The sequence below is a fragment of the Phaseolus vulgaris genome, chromosome 3 (genome assembly GCF_051622355.1).
Source record: "Phaseolus vulgaris cultivar YP4 chromosome 3, ASM5162235v1, whole genome shotgun sequence".
In the NCBI taxonomy this organism is placed as follows: domain Eukaryota; kingdom Viridiplantae; phylum Streptophyta; class Magnoliopsida; order Fabales; family Fabaceae; genus Phaseolus; species Phaseolus vulgaris.
This window is the reverse complement of record NC_143500.1, coordinates 17,115,545-17,128,267: the sequence shown is the minus strand read 5'-3', so window position 1 is coordinate 17,128,267 and position 12,723 is coordinate 17,115,545. Positions and strand designations below refer to the sequence as shown.

General features: G+C 32.0%; 1 long non-coding RNA gene across 1 annotated transcript; it reads right to left on the bottom strand.

The window, feature by feature from the left end:
* Nucleotides 1-2,425: 2,425 nt before the first annotated feature.
* LOC137805822 (uncharacterized) lies at nt 2,426-3,352 on the bottom strand. The gene is made up of 4 exons (XR_016519709.1): nt 3,223-3,352; nt 2,981-3,058; nt 2,808-2,877; nt 2,426-2,679 (listed from the first exon to the last, which is right to left on the bottom strand). It is a non-coding gene; the product is annotated as an uncharacterized LOC137805822 (long non-coding RNA).
* Between the last annotated feature and the right edge of the window lie 9,371 nt (nt 3,353-12,723).

Below are 12,723 nucleotides of genomic sequence, written 5' to 3'. Positions count from 1 at the left end.
ACTTCAAGGATTGCGATTAATGAAATTGTGGTTTGAATTTGAAAAGTAAGGTTGAAAGTACACAATTTTTGAAATTGCCAGCATGATCGAAAAACCCTACTTTGCAAAGAAATGGAATTTTAGGTAAGTTTTCAAAGGAGATTTGAAAAAGAGGATTCTTGTTTAGCACAAAAAAAAAACCCTTACTTTGAAACTTTCAAAAATATCCAAAAAACAAATTTACAATTTCAATGAATGACAAAAAGAAAGTTAAGCATGTCAGGTTTCATACAGAAGAGATTAAGCCTATAAAAAATCGAAACTGTAAAAAGGGCAAACATTTAAACTTCAAGGATTGCGATTAATGAAATTGTGGTTTGAATTTGAAAAGTAAGGTTGAAAGTACACAATTTTTGAAATTGCCAGCATGATCGGAAAACCCTACTTTGCAAAGAAATGGAATTTTAGGTACGTTTTCAAAGGAGATTTGAAAAAGAGGATTCTTGTTTAGCACAAAAAAAACCCTTACTTTGAAATTTCTGAAATAATACACAGATAGACAGAAAGTGGAAACCCTAACAGAGAAATCTTACCAATTTCATATAACCATAGACTCTTGCTTTTGCATGCGGACGAAAGAAGGAAAAAATCTTTCCTTGGCGCTTGATATATTGGGGAATCAATTTGAAAACATGAAAATCAAGAAACAAACCTATAAAAGTAGCGGTGCCGTTGACAGATTACTGAAACCGTAAACAACTGAAAGAGGAGAAAAAGTGAGATAATGGCTTAACATAATCAGGTAATAAAAACAAAAGAACCAAATCAGATCTCTGCAAAATGATATTTGAAAAAATTAAAACTTTTTAATACTTACTTAGCAAAACAGGAAAATGAAGATACAAACCTCTGAAAGTAGCTGTAGGGTTGACATATTCATGAAAAAGGAAAGAAAATCAAAGAAGAGAAAAGGTTGGATACAAAGAGCACAGAACAACATTAATGACTTAAGCCAAGAAGGTAATAGAAACAAAAAAACCAATACAACGCATGCGGGTAAAGGTTTAAAATCAGATCTAAGTTTACTGAAAGTATGGTTTCATGCAGCTCGGTGAGAGTATTCTTGCTGTGTTTTGGAGGAACAAACCAATTCCCCTTGATGATAAAGATGACTTCAAGGAATGAAAATATTTGACTATTATTATGTACCCCTCATTTTTATGTGGGAACATGTTAGATTAAGGATTTAGGATGAAAATGGGAGTGTCAGATCTTAAAAGTTTAGAAAAGTTTTGAACCAAATGGAATATGTTTGACTTGAATCTATCTATAATACAAATAATAATTAATGTTGGAATTTGTAATAATAATTATAATCTTGGAATCCCAAATATTGTGTGGCAGAAGATATGAATAAAAAAAAGGTAATTAATGTTAATAATGTTGTTGAAATTTTTAAATTATAAATTTTAAATTTGAAAATCTGAAAAAGAAGATACAAATAAAAAAGTAATTAATGATCTTGGAATTGTATAATTTGAAAATATGAAAAATTAAATATTTGAAAAATAATAATAATAATAATAATAATAATAATAATAATAATAATAATAATAATAATCTGGGAATTGGAAATAAGTTTGCAGAAGCAGAGAAGTCAGAAAAAGAAGATATGAATCAGAGAGGTAATTAATGATCTTTGGAATTGTAAAATTTGAAAATTTGAATAATAAATTTTTTTTAAGATTATTAATAATAATAATCTGGGAATTGAAAATAAGTGTGCAAAAGCAGAGAAATCAGAAAAAGAAGATTTGAATCAGAAAGGTAATTAATGATCTTGGAATTGTAAAATTTGAAAATATGAATATATAAATGGGGCAGAAGCAGAGAAGTCAGAAAAAGAATATATGAATAAAAAGGTAATTAATAATCTGGGAATTGGAAATAACTGTGCAGAAGCAGAGAAGTCAGAAAAAGAAGATATGAATCAGAGAGGTAATTAATGATCTTTGGAATTGTAAAATTTGAAAATATGAATAATTAAATATTTGAAGATTATCTGGGAATGGAAAATAGGTGGGAAGTCAGAAAAAAGAATATATGAATCAAAAAGGTAATTAATGATCTTGGAATTAAACAATTTGAAAATATCAAAAATTAAATATTTGCAGATTAATAATAATAATAATAATAATAATAATCTTGGAATTCGAAAAAAAAGTGTGCGGCAGCAGCAAAATAAGTCAGAAAAAGAAGATATGATTCAGAAGAAGATATGAATCAAAAAGGTAATTAATGATGTTGGACTTTTAAATGTATTTATAGATTTGAATTTGAATTTCGAATTTGAATTTGAATTTTGAAGAATAATATAATGCGAATAATCTTAAGGTTAAAGTTTGTCTGAAGAGTACATTAATGCGAATAAAAATTTAAAACAAAATTGATAACCAAAATAAAGTAAAGAATTAATTTTCTATACTCGACATTACAACAATTTGGAAATTACATCTATCTATAAATAAATTCTGAATACAATATTGAATTTTGAAGCACTAACAACACCATCATATGAATTGGGGTTAGTCCACTTTCAAAGATCAGTTTGTGGTCTTCACACAGTACTTGTATCTGACATAATTTCCTCCATCCACAACCAAATTTAACAGAAGCTTTTTTGGCCTTAAGATAAAGATCCTAAAAGAAAATAAACACATGTATGAGATTTATGAAATAAACACAAAAAAACACCATTAAAGATTTTATCAGCAAAAAAAATAAACAATGAAAACAACAATGAGAACCAAGGAAGGAAAAGATTTCACCTTGATGCTGAAAAAAAGATGGATATCAACGAAAATCCCATTCCACTTACACTACCGGTTGCTGAAGAAACTGAAATGTATATGGAAAAACTCCAGAAAAGATTAAATCAACAGCAAAGTGAAAAATGAAAAAAAAATGAGGACAGACAAACACAGGAAGGAAAAGATCTCACCTTGGTGCTTGAAAATCCATTCCACTTCCACTACCGGTTGTTGCAGAAACTGAAATGTAGATGAATATCATTTTGATGCTGTCAAAAGTAACAAAAAAACACAGAATCAACCATGTGAACAACAAAGAAACAAATAAACGGTCGAAAAATGAAAAGAACGAAATTTGATAAGAAAAACAAAAAAAGATTTAATTTTTATGCGGTGGAAAAAAGAAATCGTAAATGAGATGAATAAAATCCACCTTGGTGCTTGAACATGGTTGATATGAACGAAAATCGCATTTGACTTCCACTACCGGTTGGTGCAGAAACTGAAATGTAGATGGAAAAACTCCAGAAAAGATTAAATCAACAGCAAAGTGAAAAATGAAAAAAAAAATGATGACAGATAAACCGAGGAAGGAAAAGATCTCACCTTGGTGCTTGAAAATCCATTCCACTTCCACTACCGGTTGCTGCAGAAACTGAAATGTAGATGAATATCATTTTGATGTTGTCAAAAGTAACAAAAAAACACAGAATCAACCATGTGAACAACAAAGAGGCAAATAAACTGTAGAAATATGAAAATAACGAAATTTTGATAAGAAAAACCCAAAAAGAAGAAATAATAACCTGGAGAAATAGGAGAGAACCGCAGGAAACCCAAAGAAGAAGAAAAATCATCAGAAACATGAAAAAAACGAAACTTTAATAAGAAAAACCAAAAAATATTTCATTTTTATGATGTGGAACAAAGAAATCGTAAATGAGAAAACACAGAATCAAGCATGTGAACAACAAAGAGGAAAATAAACGGTAGAAACATGAAAAGAACGAAACTTTGATAAGAAAAACCCAAAAAGAAGAAATAATAACCTGGAGAAATAGGAGAGAATCGCAGGAAACCCAGAGAAGATCGGTGCAGGAAACCCAAAGAAGAAAAAAGTTCATCCTAAACATGAAAAGAACGAAACTTTGATAAGAAAAACAAAATAAGTTTTCATATTTATGCGGTGGAACAAAGAAATCGTAAATGAGATGAAGAAATAGTCACCTGGAGAAGGAGAAGGCTGAAATGAAGAACCCAGAAATGAAGAATAAAGGAAACGCAAAGAAGAAGAAACCAAGAGAGATCGGAGAAGTTGAGTAATAGGAGAGAGAAAGGCTGAAAGGGTATATAAAGAAAGATAGTATTTAAAGAAATGGAATTTTGTACACGTGTAAGTCATATAGAGTGCCACTTGTCACTCCCAGAATGAGTTTCAGCTTGTTATTTTTAGTTAAAATTTGAATTTTTTTCTTTTTGAATTTTTTTAAAACTTACCCTGGAAGTGCCTTCTATTTGTTATATTTATATAGATTGGAATGGGAGTACAAGGAAAATAAATAAATGAAAACTTTACTTATGGGAATTGAAGTAAAACAAAAGGGAGAGACGAAGAAAAAACTTATAAGTGAATTGACAAAATAATCTATTAATATTTTATATTAATAGGTTTAGAAAATAATTTTTAAAATAAATTTTTTAAAATAATTTGATGTAAAATAATAAAAATTAGAACTAAAATAATTTTTAAATTAAATAAAAAATTATTATCAATTATTAATAAAAAAAGTATGCTTTAAAATAAAAATATATCAAAATAAATTATTTTACAAAATCTAAAAATTAAAATTATTTTATTTTATTTTATTTTATCTATTAGTTTAATTATTTAATTAATTACATGTGTATTAATAAAATATTAACGATTATAAAAAAATTATGAATTATATTTGACTATACATAATCAAATATATGTATAATTGGAAAAGGGCTTACCATTTTTTTTTTTGCTTATAGACTCAACCGTGAAATTAAAAACATGGATAGAGTAAGTTACAAAGTTATAAGAAAACAAAACTTTTTTTAGAAATTTCCCAGTTAATGAAGAAAGCTTCGGAGTTTTGTGTTGTTAAATATTTTACATTATTTTTTTTTTAATTTTCATTGCATTTTTTTCTTCAAGCTTTCTCTAATCCAAAGCTTTCTACCTCGTGTGTTTTTTTTTCATTTTCTTGGTCAGTTTGTGGAATTCAATTTCATGTCAGGGGTTCTAATCTACTCAAAAGTATTCCCTTTAAAATCAAAATCTATGCCATCCCAATGCTTTGGATCTCTTCCAAGCATCACTTTCGTCTTCACGGGTATTTCACAGCCACCTATCATCAATGCTTCCCTCCATTAAACCTCAATGTTTCTTCCATCATCCACTTCAAGTAGCTAACTTCGTGCACCTCTCTCTCACCACTGTTAACTGCTAAATAGGGTTGTAAATTAAGGTTACAGAGGTTGTAATATTTTTAAATACCATCATAATAAAATTATGAATTAAATAAATATGAAACTGTTAAATTAAAAACTTAGTTTTTAACTTTGTAATAAATAAATAAATAAATCTAAATACAAAACATGACACTTGCGCGGAACCAGCTAGTGGCATGGCCATGATCTACGTGAACGTTCTGGTTGTATGGGTGACTTCAGACATTAAAAGAATAAATTAAAAAAGATAACATAGTTAGAGATTTTTTTTGTTTAATTAATGAGACATCATGATCAATTATTTTTAGTTATTGATTATGTTTTTGTATAGATTAGGAAGTACTTTCCTGGTTCTTGTGAAAACTTCTAGTCACTCTTGTTGTGTGCGATCCTGTCTTTGATGATAAGGATAAGGTATTTACAAAAGGTATTCCAATGTTTAAGTTAAAATTCACTATGTGGTGAGTAAAGATAACAAATATTGTTTAATGCGTACATTTGTCTTGTAGTGCATATGTATAGGGTTATAATGGATCATCGTCTTTAAGCTTGGATTAAGGTAAGTCACAAAATTAATTTCGATGTCAAACTAAAATTTTGTACTTTTAATTAGGCTAATTACGTCCTAAACAAGGTTAGTTGTTGGACTCTTAAGAACTGGTTTCAGCCACGTCACTCGTGAGGTATTTGTCCATGTCACCGATGGGGTATACACCTACTTCATCGGTGAGATACTTGGTCACGTCCCAAATGGGGTATTTGGTCGTTGGTACGAATAGTACACTAGCCCCTGACTCGTAAAGCACACTAGTACAAAATATCAAAATCACAATTTATATAAAGATATTAGTAGAAAATTATCGTAAAAAAATGGTGATAATTTCGTAATTATATTGTGTTTTTAACGTGAGTGAAATCGTCATTAGAAATGGTTTTGGAAGAAATATAAAGAAGGTTCTAAGAATGGTAGTTAAAAACTGTTATGGAGAGATATAATGATGTTCTTAGAACCGTCGTTAAAAACTATTTTGAGAGAGATGTAAATATGGTTATAGGAGAAACCGTCGTTAAAAAGTGGAAAATTTCTTCGAAAAGTGTTGTATTGCACACGTTTCCCTATTCTATTTTGTCCCACTCTCATTCTTCTCAATACACTCACTTCTCTCACTCTCTCTCTCTCTCTCCTCACTTTCTTAACAAATTCATCTTTTGTTACTCCTTCCTTATGCACAAATTCTTGTGGATTAGGAAGTGGCAACAAATTTAAAGGAGTAAGAGGATTAAATCCATAAACAACCTCAAATGGAGAAATATTAGTAGTTTTATGAACTACTCTATTGTATGCAAACTCAATATGAGAAAGATACTCATCCCAAGATTTATGGTTGCCTTTCATGACTACCTTGAGCATAGTACCAAGAGATCGATTTACAACTTCGTTAATTTTGATGTCAAACTAAAATTTTGTACTTTTAATTAGGCTAATTACGTCCTAAACAAGGTTAGTTGTTGGACTCTTAAGAACTTGTTTCAGCCACGTCACTCGTGAGGTATTTGTCCATGTCACCGATGGGGTATACACCTACTTCATCGGTGAGATACTTGGTCACGTCCCAAATGGGGTATTTGGTCGTTGGTACGAATAGTACACTAGCCCCTGACTCGTAAAGCACACTAGTACAAAATATCAAAATCACAATTTATATAAAGATATTAGTAGAAAATTATCGTAAAAAAAATGGTGATAATTTCGTAATTATATTGTGTTTTTAACGTGAGTGAAATCGTCGTTAGAAATGGTTTTGGAAGAAATATAAAGAAGGTTCTAAGAATGGTAGTTAAAAACTGTTATGGAGAGATATAATGATGTTCTTAGAACCGTCGTTAAAAACTATTTTGAGAGAGATGTAAAGATGGTTCTAGGAGAAACCGTCGTTAAAAAGTGGAAAATTTCTTCGAAAAGTGTTGTATTGCACACGTTTCCCTCTTCTATTTTGTCCCACTCTCATTCTTCTCAATACACTCACTTCTCTCACTCTCTCTCTCTCCTCACTTTCTTAACAAATTCATCTTTTGTTACTCCTTCCTTATGCACAAATTCTTGTGGATTAGGAAGTGGCAACAAATCTAAAGGAGTAAGAGGATTAAATCCATAAACAACCTCAAATGGAGAAATATTAGTAGTTTTATGAACTACTCTATTGTATGCAAACTCAATATGAGAAAGATACTCATCCCAAGATTTATGGTTGCCTTTCATGACTACCCTGAGCATAGTACCAAGAGATCGATTTACAACTTCGGTTTGTCCATCCGTTTAAGGATGACAAGAAGTTTAAAAATTAAATTTGGTTCCAAGTCTTGCCCAAAGGGTTCTCCAAAAATGACTTATAAATTTTGGATCTCTATCGAACACTATGCTTCTAGGTAGTCCATGAAGTCTTACCACATCTCTAAAGAAGAGTCTAGAGATATTATTTGCATCATCCACTTTGTGGTATGGAATAAAATGTGCCATTTTACTAAAACGATCAACAACCACAAAAATGGAATCAAAACCTCTTGTAGTCCTAGGAAGTCCAAGAATAAAATCCATGCTAATGTCTTCCGATGGAGCACTTGCAAAAGGTAAAGGAGTATAGAGTTCATGAGGCATTGTTTTAGACTTAGCTTTTAAACATGATATGCATCTAAACAATGTCTTTGGACGTCTCTTCTCATATGCGGCCAAAAGAATTTTTCTTTTAAAAGATCTAGAGTTTTATCAACTCCAAAATGGCCCATGAGACCTCCTTCATGAGATTCTTTTACAAGCCAAAATGGCCCATGAGACCTCCTTCATGAGATTCTTTTACAAGAAGTTTTATGTGTTCCTTGAGGTATACAAAGTTTTCCTTCTTTAAAAAGATACCTCTCAGACATATAAAATCCTCTTTGTGCTCTATGTTCACATTGAGCAAAGATGGATGCAAAATCATGATCTTCTTTGTAGAGTTCAATTATGTTTTCAAATCCAAGAATTTGGGCTCTAAGTTTTGAAAATAGGGCATGTCTCCTTGAGAGAGCATCAACCACAATGTTTGTACTATCCTTCTTGTATTTGATAACATAAGGAAATTGTTCAAGAAATTCCATCCATTTTGCATGTTGTTTGTTCAACTTATGTTGACCCTTCAAATATTTTAAAGACTCATGATCACTATGAATGAAAAATTCTTTAGATACTAGATAGTGCTCCCAAGTCTTTAAGGCCCTCACAAGTGCATAGAGCTCTTTATCATAGGTGGGGTAGTTGAGAGTAACTCCATGAAGTTTTTCACTAAAGTAAGCAATTGGATGTCCACCTTGCAACAACACGTCACCTATGCCTACTCCCGATGCATCACACTCTAGCTCAAAAGTTTTTGCAAAATTTGGTAAAACTATAATGGGTGCATTAGTGAGTCGAAAATGGGACGTCTTTCTTCATTAACTCATTGAGTGGTGAAGCTAGACTTAAGAAGTTAGGCACAAATCTTCTATAAAAGCTTGTTAATCTATGAAAACTCCTAACTTCCCCTACATTTTGTGGATTTGGCCATTCTTGGATGACTTTGATTTTTTCGGGGTCAACTTGTACCCCATTTTTGTTAACTATAAATCCTAAAAATACTACACTATCAACACAAAAAGTACATTTATCTCTATTAGCAAACAAACTATTATTCCTAAGCACTATGAGAACTTCCATAAGGTGGCTTAGGTGAGATTCTAGGCTTTTGCTATATACTAAAATATCATCAAAATAAACTACTACATATTTATCTATACAATCCCTTAAGACATGATTCATTAGCCTCATGAAAGTGCTAGGTGCATTAGTGAGCCCAAAAGGCATCACTAACCACTCATATAGTCCAAATTTGGTTTTAAAAGCAGTTTTTCACTCATCACCTTATTTAATTCTAATTTGGTGATATCCACTTTTAAGATCAATTTTAGAAAATATGGTGGACCCATGCAATTCATCAAACATGTCATCTAGTCTTGGAATTGGATGTCTATACTTGATGGTGATGTTATTGATGGCTCTACAATCACAACACATTTTCCACTTGCCATCTTTTTTGGGCACCAACAAAACAGGTACAACACAAGGACTTAGGCTCTTTTGAACCCAACCCTTATCCAACAAATTCTGCACATGTGATTCTATCTCCTTAGTTTCTTCAAGATTAGTTCTATAGGTTGGTCTATTGGGTAGACTAGTTCCCAGAACTAAATCTATTTGATGTTCAATTCCTCTAAAAGGGGGAAGTCCACTAGGGCCCTCTTTAGAAAATATGTAATGAAAGTCTTTTAAAAGATCTTTTACTTGAGGAGGTAGAACACAAGTCTCAATAAGTGTGGTAGTGCATGTAAGTGTTCCTTTACAAAGTAGGAGGCTTGAAGGTTGTTCAGAAAGAAGTATTTTTTCAATCTTATTTTCAAATTTTTCTTCTTCTTTTTGAATGTGTTGAACCATGTGGTGTTCAAGCTTTGAAGAATCCAAACCCTTTGAAGGATGTTGAAGCCTTGGCTGTGCTTGTTGTTGTTGTGCAGGTTTAGTTTAGTTCTGGGGTAGTTTGAGTGTTGTAATCCACCCTTTGATTAAATCTAAAGCATAGGCATTCTCAATCTTTGTGAAAGTAAAATGTTTTTCAAACTAAGTTAAAACAACCGATTGTTTATACTTAGATGTTTTGAGAAAATATTGAAAACTGTTTTTCAAATGGTTGAGCTGTTAAAACCAAAACAACCGATTGATTCGAGAAAACAACCGATTGTTTGTTTTGGGACCATAACAGAAAAACTGTTTTATGTTTGACTGAGCTTTAAATGATTTAACTGCTTACGCTCCAGTCATTAAATGCTTTGACCAATCTTTTAATGCAATTTAAGAGTTTGTTAAGATTTGATAACAAACAACATCTTTGAATAAATTCAGAATAACAGATTTGAGTAACAATCTTTTACAAGATTTTGAAAAGAGTTTTTGAGTTTTTCAGAGAGCTGAGACTGCTTAGAGTTTGTGATTGATCAAAGTGTGTGGAATAGGATTCTGCTTGTATTGATTTCAGATTATCTTCTGTAACAAGTGTAATCCTTGTACTATGTTGAACAAGTTTTGTTTCTTTGTTTGCTGATATTGGCTGTGTGTTCTTGAGGGGATCAAGATCAACAATCTTAGTGTTGGTATGTTGGCCAAGAAGAGTGTGTGTCCTGAGGTGATCAAGGTCACTTTCTTGGTTGTGGTGTAAGTGATCAAGGTGTGATTGCTTAGTGGATTTCCTTAGGGTTTTTGAGAAGACTGGATGTAGCTCTGGATTTGGAGTGAACCAGTATAAACATCTGTGTACAATCTGTCTATCCTTAAACTCTTTAAATTCAGTTTTGTTTGTTGTTTGCTAGTATAAACAACCGATTGTTTCTGTGAAACAACTGATTGTTTTTCTGGTACTGCTGTTTTTGATTGCTGTTTTGGCAAACTGAATTTCTTATCAATTGTTTCTTGAGATAATTTCATTCTTGTTTTAAAAGTTTGGCAAAACCCTCTTTAAACAATTCACCCCCCCCCCCCCTCCTCTAGTTTAAAGCCATCCATTCTAACAATTGGCATCAAGAGCTTGGTTCTTGAAAGTTATTCAAGTTGATCTTAAACTGTTTTTAAAATGGCTGATAGACTACCTTTTGGGGAAGGTGCTTCAATTAACAGACCGCCTCTGTTTTGTGGTTTGAACTACCAATTTTGGAAAGTGAGAATGAAAATATTTATGGAATCACTTGACAAAGGAATTTGGGATGCAATTGAAAATGGTCATTTTCTCCCAAAGTTTGAAAAAGATGGATCTTTCATTGAGAAGCCATGGTCTTAATGGACTGATGCAAAAAGCAAAAAGGCCAAATTGATTGCATTGCCAAAAATATTATAACCTCTGCTTTAAATTCTAATGAGTTTTTCAGGGTCTCTCAATGCAAATCATCAAAAGAAATGTGGGACACCTTGGAAGTCACTCATGAAGGAACAAATGAGGTGAAGAGAGCTAGGAAGCATGCTCTAATCCAAGAGTATGAGATGTTCATAATGCTTAAAGGAGAAACAATTGCTGAGGTGTAGAAAAGATTCACGCACATCATCAATCATCTCATGAGTCTTGACAAGACCTTTGATAAAGAAGAGTTGAACATCAAGATTTTGAAATGTCTTGATAGAGCATGGCAACCCAAGGTAACTGCTATTTCCGAATCTAAAGATCTAACATCATTAAGTGTTGCTTCTTTGTTTGAAAAGCTTAGGGAACATGAGTTAGAGATGAATAGACTCAATGTTCAAGAGAATGAAGACAAGCACACAAGGACCATAGCCTTAAAAGCTTCCAAGCACAAAGGAAAACAAGAATCCAGTGATGATAGTGATGAGGAAATCCTTAGCTTGCTGTCAAGAAAGTTCAACAAATTCCTAAAGAGAAACCGCAACAAAGACAACAACAAAGATAGGTATGGAAACAAGAAATCCAATGATTTTAATTCCAATAACTATACTTGTTTTGGTTGTGGTGAGCAAGGTCATATAAAGGCAGATTGTCCAAACTAGAGCAAGGAGAAAAAGCCTAGCTACAAGGAAAAGAAAGGCAAGACAAAAAGAGCCTACATAGCTTGGGATGAAAATGAGGTGTCATCATCAAGTTCTTCATCAAGTGAAGATGAGAAAGCAAACATCTGCTTGGTTGTTGAAGATGATGATGAATCTTGCAGCTCAAATGAGGAATTCTAAAGAAGTGTGAAGGACTAAGTCATGTGATCAAGTTCTTGGAAGAAAAAGACAATCATTGAAGCTGAATCAATGTTATGCATATGTCCAAAGGACCTCAACAGTGAAAAGAGGCTTCTTGATCATAAAGCACATGGCTCATTGAAGAATTAACATAAGGATAAGACTTTCCTTTATTTGTTCTTAATTTCTGTTTTAAAGTTCTTTCTCATGGTTAAAAATATTTTTAATATGCTTAATGTCATCTGCTTTGAACCTTTTCTGCTCATGGTTAAAATTCAAAATCAGTTTTAACTGCTACAGAAAAACAACCGATTGTTTCTTCGAAACAACCGATTGTTTTAGGTCTGACAGCACTGTGAAGAAATCTTTTTAATTGCTATTTTGAATTTCTATTCGTTGCAGATCAATTCAAAGAGAGAATCTTGGTCAAAGAATCTGTGTTGAAAGCTGATCACGTTCAGAGAGAAGTTACAACAGTCATAAAGGAATATATTCCAAAATCTTGGAAATTCAAGAGTCTTAATGACTAGTCAAAGATCACATGTGAAAACCATGTGATTTTTAGCTTTTTCTGACGTTTTCTGTGCAGGGCAGAGTCAAGTCCTCTCTCTCTGAAAATCAGGTACCCACTCATAACATTGAATGCTAATTGATTTTTTTTTC